Raw genomic sequence first — 27,918 nt, forward strand, 5'->3', positions numbered from 1 at the left:
CTCTTATCTCCCAGTGACATGAGGATATGCATCCCCAAAATTCACGTGGAGAAGCCTAACACACATATATACATACACACACACATTCACACATCTATTCACATCACACATATACACATACATACACACATACATCTATTCACATACACACATACACATATACACACATACACATATACACACATATATACACACCTATACACAAACACACATATATACACACATCTATAAGCACACACATATACATACATTCACACATATACACATACACACATATATGCACATCTATACACATACATACGCAATCACACTTATTCACATATACACATACACACACCTATATGCATACTCATATATATACATACACACATATACACATACATACATATACACACCTGCACACACACTGGGGCATTGAAGGTGAAGTCATGGGGAGGCGAGCAGGTGGTGGGGTGGGCCCCTGCCATGAGATTGTGCCCTTTGGTAAAGGCCCCCAAGCACACCACCTTCATTAGTGCAAAGACCCTGCCAGGTTCCATTTTCTTTTTTCAGCTGAACACTTCAGAACATTATTCACTGTCACTGTCCTCCCATTGTTCATCGATTTGCTCGAGCGGGCCCAGTAACATTGTGAGACTTGTTACTGTGTTTGGCATATTGAATATGCCACGGGTAGCTTCCCAGGCTTTGCTGTGCGGGCGAGACACTCTCAGTAGTTGTCAGGCTCTCCGAGAGGGGCAGAGGAATTGAACTCCGGTCGGCCATGTTGGCTGCATGCAAGGCAAATGCCCTACCCACTGTACTATCGTTCCAGCCCAGAACCTTACTCAGCCTTGTGAAATATGAAAATCAGGGCCCAAGAGATGGGCAGGCAGGAAAGGCACTGGCCTTGCACTCAGTCACCTGCAGTGGCATCCCCGGCACCCAGATGGTCTTTTCCAGGAGGGATACCTGTGCACAGGGCCAGGAGTAAGCCCTAAAGACCACCAGGTGTGGACCCCCCAAAACAAAAAGAGTACATGGAAACTATGGCCTGGGAGATGAAGCACTGGGGCGGGTGGTATGAACATTCAGTGCATGAGACCTTGGTTTCACCCTGATACTGGCCCTGGCAGCACCACCTCATCCTACTAAAGCCTGCATGAAGGTGAGGCCATGTGGACAAGCATAGTCAAGGGCCAGGTGGAGGTGTCTGTCTGGTTTGTGCCCCGGCATTTCCCAGTGACCCAATCTCCAGCGCCACATTTTTGAATACTTACCAGAAAATAACCAAGAGGACCTCCCAGTCTCCTGCCAGGTTCCCCCCTATCAAATAATTCATGAATCCAGAGACCAGAGGTACAAACAGCGCATGTGTCACTGACTGGGATGCAACGTGGCTGGTGGTGAGGAGAGTGCCAAGACAGGTATGGGTCAGGAGGTGGAACCCTACAATCCCCAAACATTCAGTTCTATAACTAATCTTTTCCCATGGACCTACTAAGAGACTGAGAGTGTAAATATTCTTTCCCCGGAATAATAATGATAATCATAACTGCCATAAAAAAAAAGATGGCCAGTAATTTGGGAGTTGATGAGAATGATTCTGGGGTGGATGAGAGGATTTCATGGAAGTATATATATTTATCTACAAACTCCATCCAATTCTATGCAATTAACTATGCACATTTTTTACAGAGCAATCATACCTCAATAAAGTGTTTGTTTTAAATACACTTTTAGGAACCATGTTTTTAAAAATCAATCTCAAAAAGAAAAACAATAATCAATCTTCCCAAATAATCAAACCTCTGCTATAGATTACAGTGATTCTGATGATAAATAATAGACTATCTTTCATTTCTATGGCTATTGTATTTCTAGGAGTTACAAACTGACATTCAAGATTATTATATGGACCTACCAAATACTTTTCTCTGTTTCTGTGTAGTTGTGGAGGGAAAAGGAAATAAAACAGAAAGCCATAGATCAGCGTCTAATTCCTTGTTTGCAGGGAAAATTGCTGGAGAATAAACATTCGTATTTATGTAACACCAAGATTACTTCTTTTATCAATTGAGTCTTTACGCCAACCATATTTCTGATTTAGCATTACAGAGCAATAAACCAAAAGTCGGATTTTCCCTGATTGGTGAGATATTAAGTCTGACAACAGCCTCATATCCCAAATAAGGAATAAGCTAGCACAAAACAGTAAGAAATAAAAGGACAAGGAATCCAATGCCAAAACCAGCGGAAAAAGAAAAAGAAATCTACCACAGAGGTATCCGGAACTAAGCTCTGAAAAGCACACTGCTCACTCGCAAACACAATTTCCTTTCTTCTGAGCATCACACACACACACACACACACACACACACACGCATGCATGTATGCATGCACACATGCACTTCTCAGAACACTCATTGACCGTTGTGTCCACTCCCCCAGCCCCACTGGTGCTAATCCTGAGGATTCTGAAAGCACCCGCAGATTGAACATGCCCATATCTGTTCTGTGTGAATTTCCACTCCCAGCACCTCTCACCTTCCCAGCTGGAGGGACAGCCCCCAACCACTCATCTATCAAGCTTTCTGACTTATTCTCTGCTCCCCTTGCTTTGTTTCTCTCTGGAATGTCTGTTGGACTTGATTCACTTATGGTAGCATGGCTGGTCCACCCAGACTGCCATAGACGGAAGGATGCCACCTAACTGCTGAAACGTGTTCTGGGAAGTGTAAGAGACCCACGTTTTAGTCCAATCTTCCATCGAGACACTGTGCTGAATATGGTACAGACAAAGGTGGGCAGAGTTGGCTGCTGGCCTCTACAAGCTGTATGCCTGGGGTCCAGCACATTTCTCCACAAACCTATGTCCTAACAGAAGCAGGTCCTCACTGTCCCTCCAGCGGGCTTCAAGGATCTCTCTCTCTCTCTCTCTCTCTCTCTCTGACACACTCATACACACAAACACACACCCTGTAGGTGACACTCAAGCTGTGGCATACTTCAAGATGCAACTCTTAGTATTGGGAATATTTCAATATTTCAAGCTGGGGACAATGTAAAGCTCTCACAGGCTCAGGAGAAACTTTTTGTGACCTGCAGAAAACTTTGAAAATTCGGGACTGGGGAATGAGTGTTTGGATCCCTGTATTTCATGGCCCTCCAGGGTAGTCCTGCGTCCGGGAGGGCTCTAGGGACTGACCCTGGCTCTAAAGCATCACTGGGTGTGGCTCCTAGCTAAAACAACGATGTAAAAAGCTACAAAGAGTTGTCTCTGATGAGGAGTACTGCCAGAAACAGCGTTTCCGCCAAAGCAATGTCTCCAGGCAAACATCGAATTACAGAACGTCCGGTCTTTGGTACAAGACACCATCCCCTGTCCCTGATGCTGTTCTCCCTCCTCTCCCCTGGACGCTGCCAGGTCCCACAAGCCATCCCTTAGCTCCAGGGTGCTGGGAGGGGGCGTGCACACCATGCTAAGGCGTGCAGATGGAACACCTGTACCTAAGCTCCACCCCAGCCTTCTGCCCTATAAGCGCCGTGTCAGCTGCGGTGTGTGAGTTGCATGTGTGACTCCATTCAAGGGGAGTGATTTCCATATGACACCTCACTCGCCAAGCCCACACTGCCCCAACCTGGCAGAAGGCACAGCCAGGGCACCTCCAGGTTGCCCTTCCTGGAGGAGGCCTCCCGAAGCCCGCTGAGACCTTTACAGACATCTGCTGGCTCCCCACGGAACTGCTGCATCTGCGGGGAACAACTATATGCATGGGCTGGAGCAATAGGACAGCAGGGAAGGTGCTTGTGGCGCACACAGCTGATCCAGGCTTGATCCCCAGCACCCCATAGGGCCCTCCAGGCACCTCCAGAAGTAATCCCTGAGTTAAGAGCCAGGAGTAAGCCCTGAGCACAGCTGGGTGTAGCTAAAAACCCAGAAACAAACAAATGAAAACCCCACACGTTCCCGTTGACTCTATCCCAAGCACTGCACAGAGGCCAAACGGATGGTCTCTGAGCCATTTCTGCCTCCAGGACTCTCCAGAGAAATTCCAAACTCTTCCCCTCTATTTCTGACTCCCCAAGTGGCAGTTGCACAGGCTCTGAGATACTATATTTAGGAGCACAGCCATGAGAAAGGCTTTGACCTTTTTTCCTTTCCTAAAAAATCATACGAGAGTTCACGCATAAAAGCGATCTTCCTTCCAGCCAGACTGGTGTGTGATTCCCAGCCAACAGTCACCCCAGAAGACACACATGGTCCAGTCCATCAGGCTGAGACCTCTGGGAAGCCCATGTGACTGATGAAGGGGGAGAAGGGCATCTCCTCCTCTGGTCAACACTCACCTATGTCCCCTCAAAGACACGCCGCCTGGTGCCACACTGAATTTGCTAATGATTAATTAGGGACATGTACAGGGTGGAGCTTCTTGAAGTGTCTACTTATGACCGCTTTATGGCTCAGAAATGCAACCCAGCGAGCAGCTGCCAGAAAGCTGGATTCATAACAGTGGTTGGTTTCTGAAGTTCTACTCTTGGCCCATTCTGAAACCTTTTACTAATTTTTCCAGTGATGCCACAGGGCAGGGGGTGTCACAATTCACAGTCAGAGAAGCTCAACTCTAAGACATGAGAGAGAGAAAATTGGAAAGAGTCAGGCATAAGCCTTGCAGGACCGTGGATGAATGAATGAAAGTTCAAAACTCACAAATACAAGAGCAGGGGTAGGACTGATAGCATAGTGAGGAGGGCACTGGCTTTGCATGTGGCTGACCTGGGTTCAATCTCCAACACCCCATATGGTCTCCTGAGTATGCCAGAAGTGATCCCTGAGTGCAGAGCCAAGAATATAAGCCCTGAGCACTGCCAGTTGTGACCCCAAAAGGCAAAAACAAAAACAGAACAAACACAAGGACAAAGATGGTCCAGCCAGATATAAAGAAGCATCTGGAAAATAAATAAATACATACATACTTAAAAAGGCCAGGATGAGAACAGACTGCTGTGTTTTTCTTCTTCCTAACTTAATAAAGCTGTGGATCAAATTAAACATGATTCCAAAGATGAGATTATAAAATACCTGAATAAAATAAAAGGGAAACGGCAGAGCTAAACAAATAAGCAGTGAGGCAACACAACATCGTGGCAGGGCTGAAAAATTAAGACGCAAAGAGGAACAAAACAGACACTGTGGAAAATCAAGTTAACGGCACAAAGACCAGGCATGAGGTCATCAGAGACTGTCCAGAGGAAAAACACAAGGCCATTAAGGTGGTCAAAGAAGGGGGTGGAAAGAGCCAGGCGTAAGCCTTTGCAGGACCTTGGGTGGAGGTGGAGGTCAACCGAGGCAAAGGCAGAGGGAGACACAGGAAGGACACAGCGTGGGGACATGAGGTCTCAGGGTATCTGGGAAATCACCTTTGGATCTGGTAAAATCACTAAGTCTAAGGGAAAAGTAAAGAAAAAGCTAGAAGGGTTGGTGTCCCAGGGGGCAGAGTAAAGGGAGAGAAATAGCATTGCCAGTTCCATGGGCCTGGCTTTGGGGGACAACACAGAATCTGAATGCACTTCCATGCTCAGCCACAGGCACCAGGAGGAGAAGTTTATTTGTCTCAGTGGAGTGGAGATCAGGGGTGTACGCTTATCAAATTTCTCAGCAACAAGGGTTGGCGTTCCATTGGAACTATGATGGACGGTATCTGTTGGCCCCTGGATCCCATTGACTCTACCCCAAGCACTGCACTGGGGCCAAGATAATGGTCCCTGAGCCATTTCTGCCTCCAGAACTCTGCAGAGGGATTCCAAACTCTGGAAAGTAGCAGCAACACTGAGCCAGGAATTGCTGGATCATAGATGACCCGAGTTTGGAGGAGGAGTTATGGAGAGGTGTGGTATAGGTATATACTGAACATATATGGTAAATGTACAGACATACATCTACAAACTACAGAGCCCACAATACTTCAAGAATGGGAACTAAACTTCAATGACCAAACTGAAAATGCACCAGCCAAGAAGACTGACCAGGCATCGGGGGAACCTGGGGACACTGGTGGACAGAAGTGGACATTGGGGATACAACTGGTGTTGGAACACTGAAATTCAACTATGTATAACTATGTAAATCACAGTGCCTTAAGAGCTAGTAAAATTTTTTAAAGCTTTTTGAGAAGTGTTCATATTGTTTTTCCAGAGGCTGGACAGCCAAGTTGACTTTTCCCACCAAGGGTGGGTACCGTCTTTTTGCCCCATATCCACACCAGCACTAGTTGTTTTTGTTCTCCTTGATGTGGCCTCACTGGGGTGTGGTGATATCTAAGTGCTGTTCTGGTTTGCATTGATGGTAAGAGATAGCAAACGCTTTTTCATATGCCCATGGGCCATCTGTCTGTCTTCTTTGAAGCAGTGACTGTTCATCTCAGCATCCACCCAAAGGCCCACTAACATTACTGCCAAAAGCAGTGTTTACTGCAGCACTATTCTTAGAATCCAAACTCTGAAAACAACCCAAGTGTCCGAGAACAGCTGATGGGATAGAAAAACTGTGGTACAGACACACACCAAAATATGATTCAACTCTACAAAAGAGATGAAATTGTGCAATCTGCCACTACATGCTGACTGGAGTTGGCCAGAAGTTACGGATGTGGGATATAATATATGATAAGAGAACAACAGATCATCTGAGACGAATAGACTCTGTGAAATTGAGAACTGAAATAGAATTGAGCTTAGCAAAGACAGAGGACATGGAACTTGGTTGGAGGGAAACAGACACTATGGTCGAAGGTGCAGAGTGAGAATATTGCATCATGGAGCCCCATCATTAGCAGCATTGGAAACCACGGTGCTCAAACAAAAAAGAATATAGATTCTCAACCAAAAAACTTCTGGTCCAGGGATAAACAGGGGATAAGGCTCTTAACTTGAATCCTTGGCAATCCTTGTCTCATATATAATCCCCCAAGCTCCCCAGAGTATCCCTGAGCACAGGACCGGGAGCAGCCCCTGAGCAATGCTAGGTGTGGTCCAAACACCTTTTTTAAGGAAAAAAAGGGGGTGATTCAGGTCAGTGGAATTCAAGGCACCAGATGAACGCAAAGAGAACACATATAAATAAGCAAGCTCAGAGTCTAATGAAATAAGAGAGCAAATGTAATTTAAATATAAAATCTTTTTTCCCCAGAAACCAGGGCCAAGATCATGTACCGCCAATGCAAGATATTAAAATGTTTCATGAACAAGAGACTAAAGGTCAAATGCACAGGAATAATTCTCCAGCCCCAAACTCAGACCAGAGAGCCAATAGCAAGACAGCACCGAGCACATATGTGTAAGGGGTGGAGTGGGGTCAATGCACAGATAAAGGGGAAGGGGCAGCACAAAAGTGAGAACAGGACAGATGGGAAATGTGACCCATAGATCACAAGGCACTTTAGGGGTTCAAGAGCAGAGGAGGGACAAGGGAAATGGTCCTTCCTGAAAGCAGACGGAGGCTGGAAGCATCAAGCTTTAAAAGACAGGAAGAATGAGTCAAAGAGATCCAACACACCCTGAAACAGTTTCAGAAAGAGGAGATGCAAAGAAGGAATGGCTGAGACATTTCCAGAAGACAACCTCAATTCTCAAAACACAGTTCTCAGGGCCGGAGCCACAGTGTGGTGGAATGGACACTTGGGTTGCACATAGCCAAGCCAGTCTGCTCTGTGGCATCGCAGGGGGAGTCATTCCTGAGCAGGGTTGGTGGTGGGGGGGCGGGGGCTCAGACACAAAACAAAAAGAACTGAAGATAAAATTGCAGTGAATGAACTTGCTGGTGGTGATGTCAGAACACTAACTCAAAGAACTCAACAGAAGTTGAGGATCCCATCAACTATGTCCAAATAGTTTGGGTCACTCTGCACCATGCACGGAGGATTTCAGGGGAAAAGCAGAAAAGCATGGGAGTCTGGGGGGGTGGGGACCTGACTCCCTGACTTTCGGGACTGGACAGAAAAATAAAACAGAAAAAATACCCTCGGGAATCCAGACTGGAGTCCCCTCAAAAGCCCAGAGGATCAAAGATTCTATCCAGACAAGGAAAAAATGTGGGTACTCGCGCCCCCATAACTAGTTCACACTGTCTCGAGACCTCAAAGACCCCAGAGGGCCCTGTGGAGCTGCTGTTCCCAAAGAAGTCTGCAAAATGTTTTCTGCTTCACTATCAAATCTAGGAACAATAAGTCTCCTGCAGATATTTAGGTGCAAATCCTACTCTTTGAGATAGGGAAGAAAGGAAAAACGTAGTGACTGGCGCCCAGAAATACCTTGCCTTTCATTCAAACTTGTTGTGGCCAAGTTGGAGTTCGAACACGCAGTTCTCCCATGCCAGGCTGATTCCACCCAGAAAGGGAAATTTTACACCTCTCTCCTCACCAACCCTCAAGTCCATTGTCTCAGGCCAGAAGGGCTCCTTGTTCTCTTCTGCCTGGAACAATGAGACGCTAAATAACCCCGCTATTCACAGAGCTCTTTTCATCTTCAGAGAAGGACCCAAAAAGCTGTACCAATTACCAAGAAAAATGTTCTCTCACAAACCCAGAGCTGGAAGAAGGGCGCTTCTTTGTAATTCAGGTGATTAACTAGTTTGCATAAGGCTCCCAAGAAATTCTTACTTTTATAAATGACCTTTTGCAGGGAGGAGAGGGGTGGGAAACCTGTAAACCTGTAAGGGAGAGAAATGTTTCCACCAAGCACCCTAAACTGGGCCAGGAAGAAAGAACTCAGGGTGGGAGTATGCCCTGGTTGAAACAATCCACACAAACCTCCCAACATGCTACCCATGACCACTTCTGTACACTTGGACAAAAAATGAATGAGCAGGTTCAGAGAGACAGTACAGTGTGGAGAGCAGCCCTCTCCCCACGGCTGGCCCTGGTTCGATCCCCTGCACCCCATATAATCGCCTGAGCCTGTCAAGACTGATACCTGAGCACAGAGCCAGGAGGGAACCTGGAGCAACACCAGGTGTGGCCCCAAAACCAAAATAATACTAATAATGGGCACCTATTTTAGGGGAAGAGGCACACCCTGGGCTTACTCCTGGCTTTGTGCTCAGGGATTAGAAAGAGGTGCACATGAAAAGGATACGCTGGGTCCTTTGAGCCACCTTTTCACCTTCCTTTTATTTTTTCTTAATAGGAACCACACCCAGTGGTGCTTGGGGTACCCATCAAAATCAAGGCTGGGCACACACTAGGCATGAGGCGTGACCCAGCTCCTAAATTACTATTTTAGTCCGACTGAGAGATGCTGAGGGAACTGGTAAATTGTCACCCCAGCCACTAGTACAAATTGATACATACTTTCTTCAAAGCAACCTTTAAGTTAACCTTTAAGTCAAGAGACTTTTAAAAAAATGGTAATCCACCTCTATAACGGCTCTGAGCTAATTCCACAACCATGAAATGATTCTAAAGCAGCATCAGAATAAGTCTGGAAGTCTAATGATGCTGTCTCTGTGGTTATTGATGGGTTATCAACTTGCTAAGTGCCCAGTAATAATAATATGGAATGGCAGATCCAGGACGCGAAGACTGCATAATCACAAAATACTTCCAAATGAATATCTTCACGTAGAAGATACATGAAGATATTTTTTGCAGGGAGTTCAGGGTTCTGCCGGTGGCCGCCATTTCCTGCCTTTACACACCTTCTCCAATTCGGTTGCAGTGGTATATTTGAAGTCCTGAACCATGACAGCTCTGGAAATCATACTCTCCTGCCCTTTGGTCTGTGCTGTGCACTCTTTTAGCAGCTTTCCTGAATCAATTCTGAGAAGTCTGTATTGTTGGCCCCTGGAAGTCTTGGGAGCCTGGTTAGCTGAGCTGTCAGCAGATTCTGACGGCTTGACGGAATCTACAAAGGTTCATCTCCATCAGCACAGAGCACATGCCTGGGAGGGAAGGCCCAGGTGACAGCCACACAGAGTGACAGGATGACAGGGAAGAGCTGCAAGATTCTGCACATACCCAGCTCCTTCTCCACAAACAAGTGGACCTGGAAGACCCTTGCCAGGGCTCCCAGCATGCTTCACTCTGGAGAGAACCATCCAGAAGGGCAACAATTATGGGAGTGACAATGCACACTGCATTTGGAAGTCAAGAATTCACAGGTGAGTTTCACATTTTTCCAGGTGGCGTGTTTAAAATGGGGGCAGAGCAGAACTACCAGCCCCCTCAGCCCGCTAATGGGGGTAGGTAGGACTACCAGGCCCTTCATCTCACTCAGCCCAGAATTCTGATTGCCAGGTTCTAATGCCCTCATGCATGCTGGGTCACCTCAAGAAAAGAGTGAGTCCTACAAAGGTCCCCAAATACCAGCCCATCTAAAGCAGGCGATGGGGAAGCCAACTCCTCCACCAGCACCAACATCTGGCGTTAACTGGCACACATTCACACACACAGACACACACACACACACACACACACACACTCTTATACATGCATGCTCACACACACTCAAGCACAAACATTCATACAGACACAATCACAGCTGCTCACACATGCTCATACACACACTTATACATGCATGCTCACACACACACTCAAAAACGATCATTCACTCAAACACAATCACAGCTACTCACACACTCACACACACATATACTCTAATATATGCATGCTCACACACAACACACTCAATCAGTCATTCATACAAACACAATCACAGCCACTCACACAAACTCGCATACACACACATACATGCATATTCTCAGTCATTCACACAGACACAATCACAGCCTCTCACACACTTGCATACACACAATCACTCACAAATACACATGCACACACACACTCTCTCTCACACATACTTAAGTCATTCACCATTCACACACATATACAGTCACATGTAGTTACTCACATACACAGTCACACACATTCACATTCATTACCAAAGTCACCCACCCACATACATACTCTCATTCTCATCATACATACTCATACATACTCACAAACCCTCACTCCGGTTCTCTCTCTCTCTGTCTCTGTCTCTGTCTCTGTCTGTCTCTCTCTCTCTCTCACACACACACACACAAACCCACACTTCCACTACTAATCACATACGCACACATGATGACATTACTCACATATATACAAACACACACCCATTTAAACACCCACACAGACACCCTCACATAGACCACACGCTCACACACATATCGTCCCTTTAACAGGAGAAATGCTTCACCATGGGAAGCAGGGGAGGGAGATTTGGAAGGCGCAGACCATAAACGCAGCATGTATCACCTTAACAAGACAAATCATACCTGACGGCAGCAATTCTGTCATATAGGACAAGCAAACACAGAGATGCGGTCCTGTTACAACATCATGTTATACAGAGCAGATGTTCTCCTGTTAAAACATCTATGTCCTGGACATCAGGAATGAACAGATCAATAGCAGCTCATATTTATTTATAGGCATAATGGCTCATGCACTGAAAATAAGGATTGAGGGAGGGAAAAACCACAAATAAGTGACCCCACACAGTTGAAACCTGTGTCCAGGGCCAACTCTGCTGGCCTGCATGAGTTGTTCTAAGAAAAGGGCTGTGAAAATCCCAGAATTTAGTCATGCAGATTGAGCTGCTGTGACACAGGGAATGCACTCGAAGCCGCAGAGAGAAACTGAGACCATTCTGGTAGGGATCATATTCGTTTCAGATCGGAACCGTACACCAAGCCCTCGGGGCCAGAATTATTGGACATCATTGGCCCCTGTTGATATCAAATTTGTTGACAGATTTCCTCCAAGATAAAAGGAAATCCAGTTCCAAAAGTCTGTGCAGAGGGGACAATTTTGTAGCAGACAAGGAGACAGAAGGTTTCGTGAGACAGGTCGGGAAGATACAGAAGTTGCATCTGAACACAAGAACCTTTCACAGTTCTCATGCCACGCGCAGACATGAGTGAGCAAGACTCACCAACAGGAAAGAGATGATACCATCCACTCCAGAGAAACTCGACTAGAAAAGAAGTATAATCCTAGACCACTACAGGGCTCGGGGTTATATTCATTTCAAATTATTTGCATATGTGCATGGTATATTGACTTAATTCAGAGTTGCCTGAATTTATTTAGCTTATCACTGCCTTTTTCAGAAGAAAATGGTAACAAATCAGCGTCCCCCACCCTGGGAATCTCCTGTTAGATAACAATCAGAAAGCACTCTCCAGTTGTTCCTAAAGCGATTATACTACCACTCTCGCATGGTTCGAGCACCCACCAGGGGGCCAGGATTGCCTGCCCTCAGAGACACTGATTCAGCCTGAAGGTGAGCCAAGGAGGGGGCGAGTGTTGTTACTGAGATGTGCAGTAGTGGCCAGTGAGAATAGCACTGAATCCTCACTTTCATCTAAGGATGACCTTAACTGCGGCCATCAAGCCAAGTCAGATTGTAGTAGCTTTGATCACATGTGTTTGATTAGAGGTGGAGATGGAATCTCCAGAGCTGAAAGGATCTGGAAAGTGGAGACTGAGATACAGGAAAGCTGACTTCCATGGCATTGGTGTCTAACTCAAATTGCAAGAACTCCAGTGACACAGGGGCATTTCCTCTTGGCTTCCCACCCACACCCCCAGGGACCCTAAGTGTAGGGCTCTGACTGGATGGGAGTTTCTGAAGTTCCCACCACGAAGGAGAATCTAACCTCAATAGCAAACTGTTGTTTTTTATTTCACTTTAGTTTCTTTGGCGGGGGGGGGGGGGGGGGGGGGAGCGGGAAGGAGGGGAAGGGTCTGAAGTGATGCTTCAAGGTGCTTCTCTCCCCCAGCAATTCTCAGTCAACCAAATCCATGGTCCAAGCATATAGGGCTGCTCAGATGCTATGGTGCTAGGGATTACCCAGGCTGTGCCACATCAGTCAAGTGTTTTGGGACTGTGTGGTGCCAGGGATCGAACCGGGATCAGCCACATACAAGGTGTGCGCCTTACCTCCTGTACCATCTCTTCAGCCCCCTTATACTGTTTTTAACAATCCCAAATCTGGAATTTCTCCCTGAATTATCCTCTAGCAACTCATAAATAAATCACTGGATATAATGGTAAGGGGAAGATAAGTTTGGAGTAGAAAGGATCTGAAAGATTCTTTTTAAATGTTTTTGAGGTGGCAGTTTTCAGATCTTAAAATTGCTGTTTCCTCCTTGCAGCATTGTATGCTGCAAAAATCACTGGTGTCAAAATCCCTCCACTTCTGTCCCATGGTCCTGATCCACCTCCACCCTGTCCCCGGCCCCAGGTCTATTGACTGAGCATGTGTCAGGATTTGTTTTCACTGGAGATCATGCAATCCTTTGCTTTATTTCTTTATCCTCTGCCTATGGGTAAGAACAGCCAATATTTGTCTTCTACTTTTCAACTCACTTCACATCACACTACGCCCTCCAATTCCATCCAAGTTACAGCAAACTGCCTCGTTTCATCTTTTCCCATAGCTAAGGAGTATTCCATTATGCATATAGACCAAATTCTCTTTTTGTGGGTGGAGGGTGTCTTTTAAGGGGCCACACCTGTGATGCTCAGGGTTATTCCTGACTCTGTGCTCAGGGATCGCTCTTGGGGGTGCTTGGGGACGCTATGTGACGCTGGGAGTTGACCCAGGGTTGGCTGCATGCAAACCAAGTGCCTTAACCAGTGTATTATCTCTCTATCACAAGACCACAATTTCTTTACACACCTATGTGAATGTTTTTATATAGAAAGTGTCCTCTAAGACTTGCCTGGCTGCCATGTGCCCGCAGCGAGGGACTAGACACTGGTCTTCTGCTTTCTCCTGCTGTTTCCAGGCTTTTCGCTCTTGGTCTGACTCCAGTAAAGGCTAGCACAGCCCATTACCTGGCTGCAAGCACTCTTGTGGTTCTGCTGAGCCCACCGCATCATAGACACTGCTTCGAGTTTCTTGGAATCTGGTGACTCTGGTAACTGCCAGAAACATGGCCCAGCTCAGGCATCCTGGCAATAGACTCAGGCGAACACCAGGTCTGACGGTGGGGATATGCTTATGATATGGCCGTGATGCTTTTGGGGAGGATCAGGGAATCCCTGAGAAATTGAGTTCCATAGTTTAGCCTGATATGTGTTTACTGCCCCCTGTGGCCCAGACATAATAGCACGGTGGTAGGGCGTTTGCCTTGCACACAGCCAACATGGCCGACCCGAGTTCGATTCCTCCGCCCCTCTCGGAGAGCCCGGCAAGCTACCGAGAGTATCTCGCCCGCATGGCAGAGCCTGGCAAGCTCCCCGTGGCGTATTCGATATGCCAGACACAGTAACAACAAAGTCTCCAATGGAGACGTTACTGGGCCCGCTCGAGCAAATCAATGATCAACGGGAGGGCCTTTACTTTTACTTTACTTTACACATTTCAGAGTAGCCAGTGCCAAGGCCCTTTGCAGATGGCTTTCCTTGATGGGTGCATTTGTCAGAGTTCTCCAGAGACACAGAACAAATTGGAGACCGGCATTTATCTGAAGAGATTTGTTATAGGAATTGGCTCGTGCTGGACGACAACTCATCTCCCCATCTGCCATCTGCTTAGCTAATTTGGCTCCACAAAAACATGGAGCCAGGGGGACAGTACAGCGGGGAGGCACTTGCCTTGCATGCGGCCAACCTGAGTTCTATCCCTTATACCCCATGAAGTCCCCCGAGCACTGCCAGCTATGAGTAATCCCTGAGCATCACCAGATGTAGCCCCAAAACCAAATTTAAAGAAATTGTTCCCATCCAGGGTGAGCAGCTAGCAGGTCCCAGAGCAAAAGCAGGAGATGCCACCCCAGAGAGACTTTGCCCTTCCTCCACCTTTGCGTTTCACATAATCCACAAGGTAATCACGCATTGCATGATGCCATCTGCAGGGCCAAGACTGTCTTTACTCATCTACTTACTCATCTACTAGCTCAAACGTTCTTCCACCCCAGACACACCCTCGCGCACACACACACACACACAACTGGGAACCTGGTTTCCCAGCTCTCTAGCCTTGGCACAGCTGGGCCGGGGCAGGTGAACAAACCATCACAGAGGGTCTCTCTTGGAGAAGGTGGGGTGCTGCGGCCACCACCTGCCCCTCCACCTGATCTTCCGGGTGTCTGTCTTCCTGCCCAGCTGTTCCTGCTCTCCAGGAGATTTTTAATATCATTATTATTTGATTCCATCTCTTGGGAGCTGCAAAGAGATGGCACCTTTGAAACTACATCTGGTGTCCAGGGCTTCCAGCTTTCACAGTATCATGATTCACAGTATCATGATTGCGGATGAGACTGGACTTGTTCCTGTAATCAAAAGTGCCACTGCTTGGTTGGGTTTTTTTAGCGTGTTTTCTTTTCTTTTCTTTTCTTTTTTCATTTTATTTTGTCATTTTTACTGAAACTATTTCCAGAGTATTCCACGGTGCATTATGAGACTTAGGTTCTTGGTTCCACTTTTCACCTTCAAGGTTTGAAAATTATTGGCCTATTTTCATTTTTGTGGTTATTCAAGGTTTTTCGCTTTTGAGAAAATTGCCTTTTCATATAGGCACGTTTCCTTTTATTTGTGTGTCTATGGACCTATATGGTTACTAACAACAATTCTGGAAATGTTATAGAGATTTGCCTTCCTATTTGTATTTCTCAGGCTACCACTCACTGTGGTTGAGTGCTGTTTTTGGTGGGGAGGTGGGGGGAGTGCTGCTTGGGGGCCACACCTGGAGATACTCAGGGATTATTCTTGGCTCTGCATTTCCTCACGGTGTTCAGAGGACCATCTGGGATGCCAGGGATCAAACCTGGGTCAGCTGTATGCAAGACAAGCATTCTACCTGTTGTTCCATCTCAGTGACCCCCAGAGTGCATTTTTGGTTTTGCTTATTAATATTGTTAAGTGGAACAAGAATAAGCTGGCCATTCTTTCTGACAATTTATAGGTGGTCAATGTTGGGTCATTGCTTCTTTGAAGACATTTTTTTAGACTGCTCTGCATGGTCTTCAGGGGATTTGGGGAATAATAATCGGTTTCTGGTCTGAGATTTCACATTTCAGCCCACCATCTTCTCCAAGTCCCAATTTTCTGATCAGGGAGCATACGTGTCTTCGGCAGTCATTCTTTGGCAAAGATTTTCATGTTTTGGGTGAGTAAAAGAATTTTCTTTTCTTCTGTGAGTTCATGGAAGATAAAGTATTCTGTTATATTTGTGTTGTATCTGTGTTAAGTGTCTATTATATTTAAGTAGAAGATATTTCCTGCACTTTTTGAAGCATTCTTGAAGCTTCCCAAAGGATTTGTTTATAACTGCACTTGTCTTTTTCTTAGGTTTTCTTTCTGAGAGATCTACGAGACTCAGGTCCACATTTATACAAATACCTACCGTCCATCACTGGTTTCCAAATACAATTTGCCTCCAAAGGGTTCAATAAAGTTTGAGTCAGCCTGGAGTAAATTATACAAGATTGGCCTAGGACACCCTCACTGTATATCATGTCAGAAAACAGAGGCATTATCCAAAACCCTAGAGATTATAACGAACAGACCAGGAGACAACCCGACCATTTAAGCATCAGAAACAATGGCAAATTAATCCTCAAAATGCATCAAATAACCCCCTAAAGTCAATGATTTAAAAGAAGAATCAAATCTTGGCATTTATTTCAGTTTTTTTTTCTTTTTCTGGTTTGGGGGCCACACCTAGTGGTGCCTAAGGATTGGACTACTCCCAGCTTTGTGTTCGGGGCTCCATCCTGGCCATGCTCAGCACGCGATGCTGAGCTCAATCCAGTGAATCATCTCGCTGTCTCCAAACTATCATTTCACTCTTCTTATATTTGTATACTTTACTTTTGGGGGGCCATGATCTACACTTTCTACTTTGTGTTTGGGAGTCTGAGGGAAGTTGAGATTAAACCCAGGTCTCTAGCCCTTTAGAGCGATGCTCAGTGGGTTAAAGCATAAACTTTCCAGGTAGGAGCCCCAAGTTTGATCCCTAGCCCCACGTGATGCCCTGAGCACCCCTTAGCTGCTGCGCTCCACTGGGCATGGCTCTCAAACCAATAATGAAATGAATAATTTAAGTATTTTAAACTTACAAACAAGAGAGATTAGGGGATTAGAGGGTACAGGGGATTAGGGGCTGGCCTTGCATTTGATAGACTCTGATTTGATAGACTCTTGATATAATTTGACCCGCGAGCACCACCAGGAGTAATTCCTGAACACAGAGCTGGGAGTCAGTCCTAAGCCGTGCTGGGTGTATCTCAAAAAACACCACCAACGATAACAGAACAAAAACAAGAAATAAATAAAAATGTCTCCCAACCAGAAAAGATGAGAGCCTGCTAAGTGCCATTCCTCAGATATTCTCATTCTAGAAAAACAGAGACAAAATAATGATCAACAATACCCAGCCCCCATGATCAATGAGGAGACGGTGGCCTAGGAAAATGTGAGTGTGAGAACTTAAAGTGACATGGATCAAGACAGTGTATTTTATGGTCTGTCAGGCACAGGCCTTGAGCGACCCCCACAACTGAACCACCTCTGTGACCTCTTGGGCAGAGAGACAGGGGACCGACTCCTCTGCACCCCGGGCCCAGGCTGGCCCATACCCAGACAGCATGGCAGATCCCACACTGCTCTCATTTCACTTGATGCCTCCGGCTAAGGAGCTTTTCTGAACTTACTCTGCTGTGCCTGACTCCCACCTCTCCTGTTCTTCCCTGGGTCTCTGCCCAGGCCCACACGCCCTTCCAGCAGTCTCCTCCCTGACTCTGAAGGGAGTCTTGCAAAGGATCATTGAGAAAAGCACTCAAGTGGGTGGCCAGCTGCTGGCCTGCACCCCCAAACCTTAATTTCACTTCTCAGCCTTTTGTCCACTCCCACCGCTTCCCTTTGGGCAGCAACTGAGGCACCATCTTCCCCCCACTGTTTTCCTCATGTGGCTACAGACATGGAAGGATCCCAGACCGTGGCATCTATTCCATGCATGGCTCTACCCTTGGGAAGCCGTGCACTTTGGAAATGAGAGAAACGTCCAGCTGCTCCCTTCCAGGGAGAAGAGAAGAACCGGGATCTGGGCTCTGTCCACCCTCCTAGCCTCCGTGTCCAGAGGGGCAGTGAGTACTCTTGTCACTCCCAGCCTAGAGGCCAGGTGAGTTGGTGAGCAGGTTTACAGCAGACGCCTCCATGCATTTCTTCTTTGCTCTGGAGTTGGACTTGATACACACCCTTTCGGCCAGAGGTGAAGAAACCTCCAAAACACTGCTGCTGAGATGATCTAACCTCAGACAAGAAACACAGGCTCAGGACACAGGTCAATGGCAAGGGTCTGCTTGGTGGCCATGAGACACGGGTTTTGACAATGCCAAAGATAAATAAATGAACAAGCAGTATTCAGGCTGCAAATATGGCTTAAGTAGTAGAGAATGTTCTAGGGCTTCTAGAATGTTCTGGGCCCTAACTTTCTCCTTCGATAAACTCTCTAACTCTCCTAACTCTCTAATTCTCCTAACTCTCTCCATATGCCCACCTGGGTATAACCCCAATTTAAAACAAACAGGACCGGAGAGATGTCACAGCAGGGAGGGTGCTTGCCTTGGACCCAGTTGACCCTGGTTGAATTCCCAGCACCCCATCGGGCTTCTGAGCCCTGCCAAGAGTGATCCCTGATGAGCACAGAGCCAGGAGGAAGTCCTGAGACTGCCAGGTGTGGCCTCAAATTAAAGCAAAACACAATAAAAGCAAATGAAACTTTGTAAATAAAACAGACAACATCCATTTCCACTTAAATAAAAGAGTGGGCAGGTGAGAAGCACAAAGAAACGCTTTACTGCTTCCTTCCTGAGACACTGAAGTTGAGGGGGAAACCACAGCAAAGAAAACTGCAACTTGTAATTGTATTTTGTAGACACCATTCCCTTAAGCATACTGAAATAGGCCATAAAAGACCATCTGGAGAACTTGCTCTTCTACCCTTCAGTAAAGGACTCTGACTGAGAAATGACAGATGCACCGGTGATGCCTGTAGGACTGAGATCCCCAGAACTGCAGAAATCCCCCATCCCAAAAGGGCCCAATTATGGCAAAAATGACCCCATGATATCCATGCTCTGGATAGAGAAGGTCTGAGTTCAGTGCCCAACACATCACACTCCCCTGAGCATTGCTGGGAGCAACCCCTGAGCTGGATTGCAGAAGGAGGTAAAAACCACCACAGTGGGGCAGGAGGGCACATACCCGTGACCAGATAGTTTGATGAGGTCTTTATGTTTTGCTTTTTTGTAACTGAAGGTGCTGAAGCCAAACTAGGGGTCAGTGGAGGTCGGGAATCGAACTCGGGGTCTCGTAGATGCAAGCAGTAGCCGAAGGGAGCCCTGAGCCTGGCCTTTGAAGGGGCCAAAAGTGACCGGGGGCCAGAAAAATAGGACAGCGGGTAAGGCTCTAGCCTGGCATGTGACTGATCCATGTTTGATCCCTAGCACCCTATATGGTCCCCCAAGCTTTCCAGGAGTGATCTCTGAGCACAGAGCCAGGAGCATGGCCGGGCATGGTCAAAACAACAACAACAAAATGTGATGAGTAGGAAAAGGGAGAACAGAGTTGTGAGTGACGGGGCAGGCTAGGATAAGACACATTCAGGTCCAGGATAACCAGTAGCACAGAGAAAACAGACTGAATTCCCAGAGAAAACAGAAAGAAAACAGATTCTGAGAACAGAAACAGAACCAGAAGCAGACAGTGTTTGAGTTCTCGGTGGAAAGGCTGACAAAGGGACTCCTCCTCCTATACCACTGGGCTTGCTTTGGGGGCACATTTGGTGGTGCTCAGGGGCTATTTCTTGCTCTGTGCTCAGGAGGGACCCTTTGGCAGTACTCAGAGGACCTTATGAGGTACTAAGGTACTAAGGATTGAACAGGGATCTGCTGCATGCATGGTGAGAACCATAACACCTGTACTATCCCTCCAAATGTCTCCAAATACACCACCAGGCTTCCTAAATGCTGTGTCATAGTGACATATTTTTTTAATTTAAAAAAAAGCAAAACAAGAAAGCTCACCATAATTAAAAGTTAAGACATTTAAATGGAGTGGAGCTGGCACAGAGAGATTTGGCAAAGAAAGCTGTCAGCTGTATCAGATAGCAATATCAGCAGGGGCTGAGAGAAGCCCAGGCACCTTCTTCCACGTTATACACATGCCCATTGGCTCAAAAGTCCACGGAGATTGGGGTCAGAGCAAGAGTACAGTGGCCTGGGCATTTGCCTTTCTCATAACCAACCCAGGTTCAATCCCCTGAGCCTTGCCCAGAGTGATCTCTAAGCACAGAGCCAAGAGTAAGCTCGGGGCACAGCTGGGTGTGGTCCCAAAACCAAAACCATGAAAAAAAAACAGAGGTAGACATGGATAATATGACATCTTCATAAAGCCCCACAGTCATGCCTTCATTCCACCAACAAGCCTTTAAGTATATTTCAAAACATTAATAATCACATAAGGGTTCCAGGGAAAAGTGAAATAGAGACATAACAAAGTAGCCCCTAAAATGCAGAAAACTCCGTTCATGAGCCAAGTTTTAAAATACAACATAATAAGCATTAAACACAATTTCTTATATTCTATACCACCTATACTTTATGAATTGGGCTACATTAAAACTAAGAATTTCCATTCAGGGCCAGAGAGACAGTACAAGGGTTAAGCATTTGCCTACATGAAGCTGACACCAATTTGATGCCCAGCACTACATACGATCCCTCAGGCACCTCTGGGACTGATCCCTGAGCAGAGTCAGGTGTAAGCCCTGAGCACCACCAGGTAAGGCCCAAACATGACCCCGCCCCAAAATAAAGAATTTTTGTTGATCAAAAAATACTCCTAAGGATGCAGATCAAAACAACAATGAGATATCATTTCACACCACAGAGACTGGCCCACATCCAAAAGACCAAAAGCAACCGGTGTTGGTGTGGATGTGGCGAGAAAGGGACCCTCCTTCACTGCTGGTGGGAATGCCGACTGGTTCAGCCCTTTTGGAAAACAGTATGGACGATCCTCAAAAAATTAGAAATTGAGCTCCCATTTGACCCAGCAATACCACTCCTGGGAATATATCCCAGAGAGGCAAAAAAGTATAGTCGAAGTGACATCTGCACTTGTTTGTTCATTGCAGCACTCTTTACAATAGCTAGAATCTGGAAAAAAAACTGACTGCCCGAGAACAGATGACTGGTTAAAGAAACTTTGGTACATCTACACAATGGAGTACTATGCAGCTGTTAGAAAAGATGAAGTCATGAAATTCATATACAAGTGGTACTACATGGAAAGTATCATGCTAAGCAAAATGAGTCAGAAAGAAAGGAACAGACATAGAAAGATTGCATTCATCTGGGGAACATAAAGTAACAAAATAGGAGACTAACACCCAAGAATAGCCGAGGTAAGTACCAGGAGGATTGCTCCATGGCTCTGAGGACAGCCGCACATGCTAGGGGAAAAGGCAGCTCAGATAGAGAAGGGAGCACCAAATAAAGGGTGTTGGGAGGTTCCTCTCAGGATGGGAAATGCGTGATGAGAGTAGACTATAGACCAAACATGATTGCCACTCAATGTCTCTTTTGCAAACCATAGCACTCAAAAGGAGAGAGATAACAAAAGGGAATGCCCTGCCACAGAGGTAGGGTTGGGATGGGGGGATGGGGGGTGGGAGGGATACTGGGACTGGTGGTGGTGGAGAATGGGCACTGGTGTTGGGATGGGTATTCAATCATTGTATAACTGAAACCCAAGCACAAAAATTTGTAAGTCTACAACTGTACCTCATGGTATTTCACTAATAAAAATTTTTAAAAAAAGAAATAATAAAATAAAATACAATTTAAAAAAATACTCCTATGCAGCTGGAGAGCTAGTACAGGGTTAAGGCATATGCCTCATATGCATCTGACCCCAGTTTGATCACCAGAACCTTATGGTTCCTGCCCCAAGCACACCCAGGAGTAAAGAGCCTGAGCACAGAGCCAGGAGCAGCCCCTGAGCACGACTGAGTATAGCCCAAAAACTACCCTCACACACAAAAAAAACTAAAGCAAAATACTATTTATCTGTTAATATATTTTATTTCGATTCAAAGTTTACCAGAAAGGAAAAGGAAGCCCCACGTGAAAAGGAGATAGACAAGTGAAGTGGTGTGCAGTTATCTCTGGCGAAGAATCCCTCAAATTCATAATCCAGAAAAATTCCACAAGGATAATAAATTCACCCCACCTCAACCTAAACACCAAAACCCCAACAGAAAGAACCATGAGAAGGCACTCCTCGAAGGAGAGAGTCAAGTGGGAAATCAGGAAATGAAAACACATTCAGCTTCACTGGCAATCAGGGAACTGCCGATTAAAATCAAAAGGTAATGGCATGCATGCCACCAGAATGACAAATGTCAGAAAGCTTAAGATGCCAGGCTCCAGGGTGAGTATGGAGCCTGTGAGAATGTTCCCTGTGCAGCTCTGAAGGTGGGTGAGCCTGGACCCCGTGAGAATGTTCCCTAAGCAGCTGGCAAGATTATTCAAGAGGAGGGCCACTGTAAAAAGGGGCTTCATCTGGAAAAGTGAAAGCGAAGCCATCATATCCAGCCAGCCCTGCCTCTGAGTGCACACATATGCGCATGCATGCACAAACAGACAAATGTGTATGCCAGAAATGCTAACATCAGGATCTCAGAAGGCAGGTTCTATAAGACTATTCAGGCGCTGGGAGAGATTACAGTGAGTAGGGCACTTGCATTGCCTGTGGCTGACCCAGGTTTCATCCCTGGCACCCCATATGGTTTTCAGAGCCTTGCCATGTGTGAAAAGGGGGAAAATCAGAAGTTTAAAGCTCAAAGAGTAAGTTCCAAAATAAAATTTAAGTCTGGGAGTTCACTGGCGTATTCAAAGTTTCTTCAAAATTCTATCCAGCATCTAAATGGAAAAGTATGAACACACTCAGGCTTCCTGAAGCATGATTTCGATGGTAAATCCTAGCAAGATGAGCTTATCACATTGACCAGCAATCAAGAAGCTATTTTATTTGCTTAATCCAACCACTGACTCCCACACAATAGATTGGGGTGAGCGTCTTCAAACAGAAATGCTCAGGGCCAGAGCAATAAAACAGAGGGGAGGCCTTGCACAAGGTCAAACCAAGTTCAATCCCCAGCACCCCATATGGTCCCCAGAGTCCCAGCAGAAGTGATCCTTGAGCACAGGACCAGGAGTCAGCCCTGAGCATGGCCTGGTATGGACCAAAGACCAAACAAACAAAAAAGATCTGTTCAAAACATGGTACAAAGTAAGGCTCTTGCCTTGACTGTAACCAACCCGAGTTCCATCCAGGCCTCTGCATATGGTCCCCTGAGCAGTGTCAGGAGTAACCCCAGTGCAGAGCCAGGAATCAGTCCTGAGCAAAGTCCAATGTGGGAAAATAAACAAACAGATTTGTTCAATTAGAAAATTATTTACAATTCTGAAATTTCAAAGTTCTCTCTCCCCCCTCTATCCTCCCTCTATCACCTCCTGTCACACACACACACACACACACACACACACACACACACACACACACGTGCGCGTATGCTTATCCATAATCCCCCTCTCTTGAATCTACATACCATCATTATGACCCCAAGATTGGAAATGTTTACTATTTGCTTCCCTCCATATATGTCAACTTCCCCAGGGAGACTGTCACAATGGGCCTTCATCAAAGACAACAACTAGGGCCTTCCCTGGCCCCACCTCCACCAGAGACAGGCCGACTTCTAACCAACTGGGCACCTGGTGTCATACTCAGAGCTGGATGGCTCATGTGACTTTTAATCCAGAGTTCAGACAACTATATAATCTTGTTAGTTTCAGCCAATTAGTTCGACTGACTTTCTAGGAGTTGGCCCTCGCTGGCTGGGGCTGTAACTTCTAAGTATTTGCATCCAGAAACAGAGTTAGCATCTTCTAAGACGTCTTCTCTGATGATCTGCAGAACAAAATCATGCCATTTGCATAGTCAAGATCATGCTGAGTGAGGTCAGTCAGAAGGGAACAGATCCAGATAGTGTGATCTCTCTCATCAGTGGCACTTAGGTACAGAAAGGAGCAACAGAGAAGGCAACGCAACAGGAGAACTGATCTACACAGTCATGCTGATGAGGGGGAGAGAGAGCCCTAGGGCGAGGGAGGGGAGCAATTGTGGAGAGAGGGTGGTATTGTAATTCTGAGCATGGAAAACCATCATCAACAGTATTGGAAATCACAGAAGTTCAATCAATTATAAAAATTGATATAACAGCAAGGAGAGCACTTGCCTTGCATGCAACTGACCCAGGTTCCAGCGCCAGCACAGCACAGAGTTCCCTGAGCATCACCCTGATCCCAGAGCTAGAAGTAATCCCTGAGCACCACCAGGTGTGGCCTCAAAACAAAAACAAAATCATTCAACAATGAAACACCATCCCAGAAGCGTACGCATGTCTACACACAGATATGCCTCTATCACACTGTTTTATACTAGCTGCAGGTTTTTACTGGGGGACTGAAATAGGTGGGTGGTGACTGCTATGCATGAAGAAGGAAATTAGCAAGAAAAGCTTTGGTTTGAAGGTTAGCCCAGAACTTTCTTCTCTGAGAAGCCAAGAAACATGACCAGGTCGTGATTCATCATTGATGCTAGTGTCTCACTGGCAATCACACAACAAGACCACTTCCCTCCCTTCTCACAGAATGTTGGGGTGAAGTGGGAGTCCTGAGCACCAGGAGCCCATCAGGGAATATTCCATGGGAGAACTGAAAAGGCAGTGTTTCCAAGAAAGATTCCTTCCTTGATAGTGACTGAGTCCTCCCCGCTACTGATCGGCATTTCAGACACGTTCAGTATCACACAGCAGTAAAAACGTTTGCAATTTTTGCCATCATAAACAGAGATCCATTTTAAACAGGCCTGTACTAAAGTTGTCATTTGGAATCTCAGCTTTGCTCCTGCCCAGTTACACTTGGTGACCATCAAGCAGCCTCCAGTGAGAACTGGGGAAAAAAGCAATGATGCTGAACTCGAAGAGATGGAAACTACAGGGGGGTAGGGTCTGAAGGGCAGGAAGTTTAGTCTCCTGGGCTGAGAGCTGGGAGGACCAAACAGGAGTCTGAGGTCATCGACGAAAGGGGAAATGCTAGAAAATTCTCTCTATGCCCTAAATAGAGATTCCCAAACTTTTTCATCTACCATCCTTGGCAGAAAAAAAAATCACTCAGTGCTCCACCCCACCCCACCCCCAGAAATCTCTCTGTTCTATTTTGATTTATTTGATTTTGTCAAGGGGGGTTTGGGGATCCTCTTGACAACCAGGCCCGCAGTTCAAAGCGAGCATCAATGGGGGCCAGAGTGTTAGTAAAGAGGGGAGGGTGGTTGTCATGCATGTGGCTGATCTGGGTTGAATCCTCAGCTTCCCTGAGCACTGCCAGAAATAATCCCTGAGTGCAGGGCCAGGAAGAACCCCTGAGCATCACTGGGTGTGACCCAAAAAGCAAAAAACCAAAAATTTTTTTTAAAGTGAGCATTTGGGATATGGTGCTGCTGGGGCCCTGCAGAGCTGGAGATCCCCTAGGACAACCCCCCCCCACATACCCCAGCATTGTATAGACACCTCCAGGGCAACACTCAGCAATGCTCAGGGGCCCGTGTGGTATAGGGATTGAACAGGGGCTCAGCATATGCAACGCACACACCTTAAAGTCTGTCCTAGCTCGCTGGTAAAAGCCTACCTTCTTTGAGAGAATAGATAATGCCCTCTGATTGCATCCCATCATTTCAGCACCCCTGGTAGGGGGACAGAGTCACCCACTTAGACAAACACTGAGGCAGACAAGTATGCATGCATGGAAGTCTGGCATCTCCAAAGGCAGGACTATGCAGATCTGTTTGCTGGGGCCCTTAGCCTGGAGGTGGGTCAAAACCAACTTCCAATGAGAAGAAAACTGTTTCCTTAAAACCCTCAGGTTTGGGGGTGGAGTGATGGTACAGCGTGTTGGGTACCTGCCTTTCATGTAGTCAACCAGGATTCAATCCCTGGCATCCCATATGGTCTCCTGAGCCTCAACCAGGCGTGAACCCTGAGCATAGAGACAGGAGTAAGCCCTAAGCATTGCTGGGTGTGACCCAAAATTAAACAACGTCACCAAAAAAAAAAAAAAGTCAGGTTATTGCCACCCATTATTCACCAAAGTGTCTGTGACAAAATTAAAAAGTAACCAGGCTTAGAAGTAACATTATGAATCATTTGTGTACACTTTTAAACCATTTCTAAAATAAAAATAGGAGTGAGAATTAAATATGCATTGAGGAGACTTGGTGAGGGTGAGGGAAGAAGATGCATTTTCAAACTCACATGTGTTTACTACTTGGCCTAATTGTGTCACTTTCAAATTAACGCCCGTTAATACGGTGAGAAGCATGTGGCATGATTTGACTCTGTTTTTTTGCCTTAAAATGTTCCTCTCCACATTTACAGAGAGCTTAGCTTCATCAGAATTCCTGGAGGAGGGTGATTATGGGCATTTCCTTCCCCACCCTTCAAGTCCTTTTTATCTGTGCTTTATTTTGGTTTCTTGTATGAAACATATGTTTGTCATTTTAAGAACTACCACGAAGAGAAGAGAAGAAAAGAGAAGAGAAGAGAAGAGAAGAGAAGAGAAGAGAAGAGAAGAGAAGAGAAGAGAAGAGAAGAGAAGGCAGGCTGCAGAGAGAGAGAGAGAGGAGAAAGAGAGAGAGAGAGAAAGAGAGAGAGAGAGAGAATTATAGCCAGGACTGAGCACAGAACCAGAATAAGGCCTGAACACAGACAAACAAAATAGCTATATCACTTCTAGAAAACATGGTTAGTGACTTAGTTGGACCTTGGATTTTCTTTATCTGTTTTCAGGTGAGTCCTTCTATTACAGTATGTATTTGTTAATATGAACTCAGAGTTTCAGTCTTTTTAAAACTTGAGTCAATTTTCAGGCCAATATAATAAACTAATTCTAAGTCTCACAAACGTGGACCCCATTAGATTTCCGAGAACCCACAAGTCCTGATGATCTCGTCCCCCCCCACACACACATACACAAAACCTGCCATTAGCCACTGAGAACCCCACAGGCACAAATATTGTGTTGGCTTGGAATTAAAGTTTCTAAAAGGCTGAATCTTGACTCCAAACTCTGAAACCCATGCAGGCATTGCTCATTTGTGTAAAATTATATGTAGATGCAGATGATTCATTTTAAATACCTTCCTTCCGTACATGCTTTCCCAAGTGTGCACGTGAACTTTATGCAAATCCACAGTGAGCTGGCCCAGCAGGGTCCGTGGATGATGAGGCAGTACGAATAAAGCAGAAATATTATTGAAAGGGTTGGCAGCTTACAACCTTCCATTTACATCACTTCAACATGATTTCTTGGATATTATCTCCTTCCTCGCCCAGTTACAAGCCCATGAAGTAAATTAATAATCACCCAAAGTCAGAAGATGCATTCAGGGATAATTTAGGTACTTCCACTGAGCAAATTTATCTGACTACCTGCACGCAGTTCATCTGCACAGCAATACATCATGGCATGTCTGCCTGGACTGTCTCTGGGACCTGACCACTCTGCATGCCTCCAATCATTCTGTCCCAAATGTCTGGGTTCTTCTCTCTAGTTCTTCCTCCCACACACTGACCTGTGTCAAAGCCCAGAGCTAGCACCTTGCTTCTCTATTCAAAATCTGCCTTCTCAGCAGGGGTGTGGTAGGAACTCTCACTTAGTGCTGATGAAAATGTCATCTGCTTCTGCCTCTGTGGGAATCTGGAGATTTCTTCAACAAGCAATAGAGGCTGGAGTGATAGTACGGTGGGTGTGGTACAGGCCTAGC

At 46.1% G+C, this 27,918-nt stretch overlaps 1 protein-coding gene across 1 annotated transcript in view; it reads right to left on the minus strand.

Annotated features, from left to right (window-relative positions):
- LOC130032841 (neuronal acetylcholine receptor subunit alpha-7) overlaps nucleotides 1-27,918 on the minus strand; it is a 73,191-nt gene that overhangs the window by 39,305 nt on the left and 5,968 nt on the right. The window lies entirely within an intron of this gene.

Source organism: Sorex fumeus, unplaced genomic scaffold (genome assembly GCF_029834395.1).
Source record: "Sorex fumeus unplaced genomic scaffold, SorFum_2.1 ptg000051l, whole genome shotgun sequence".
In the NCBI taxonomy this organism is placed as follows: Eukaryota; Metazoa; Chordata; class Mammalia; order Eulipotyphla; family Soricidae; genus Sorex; species Sorex fumeus.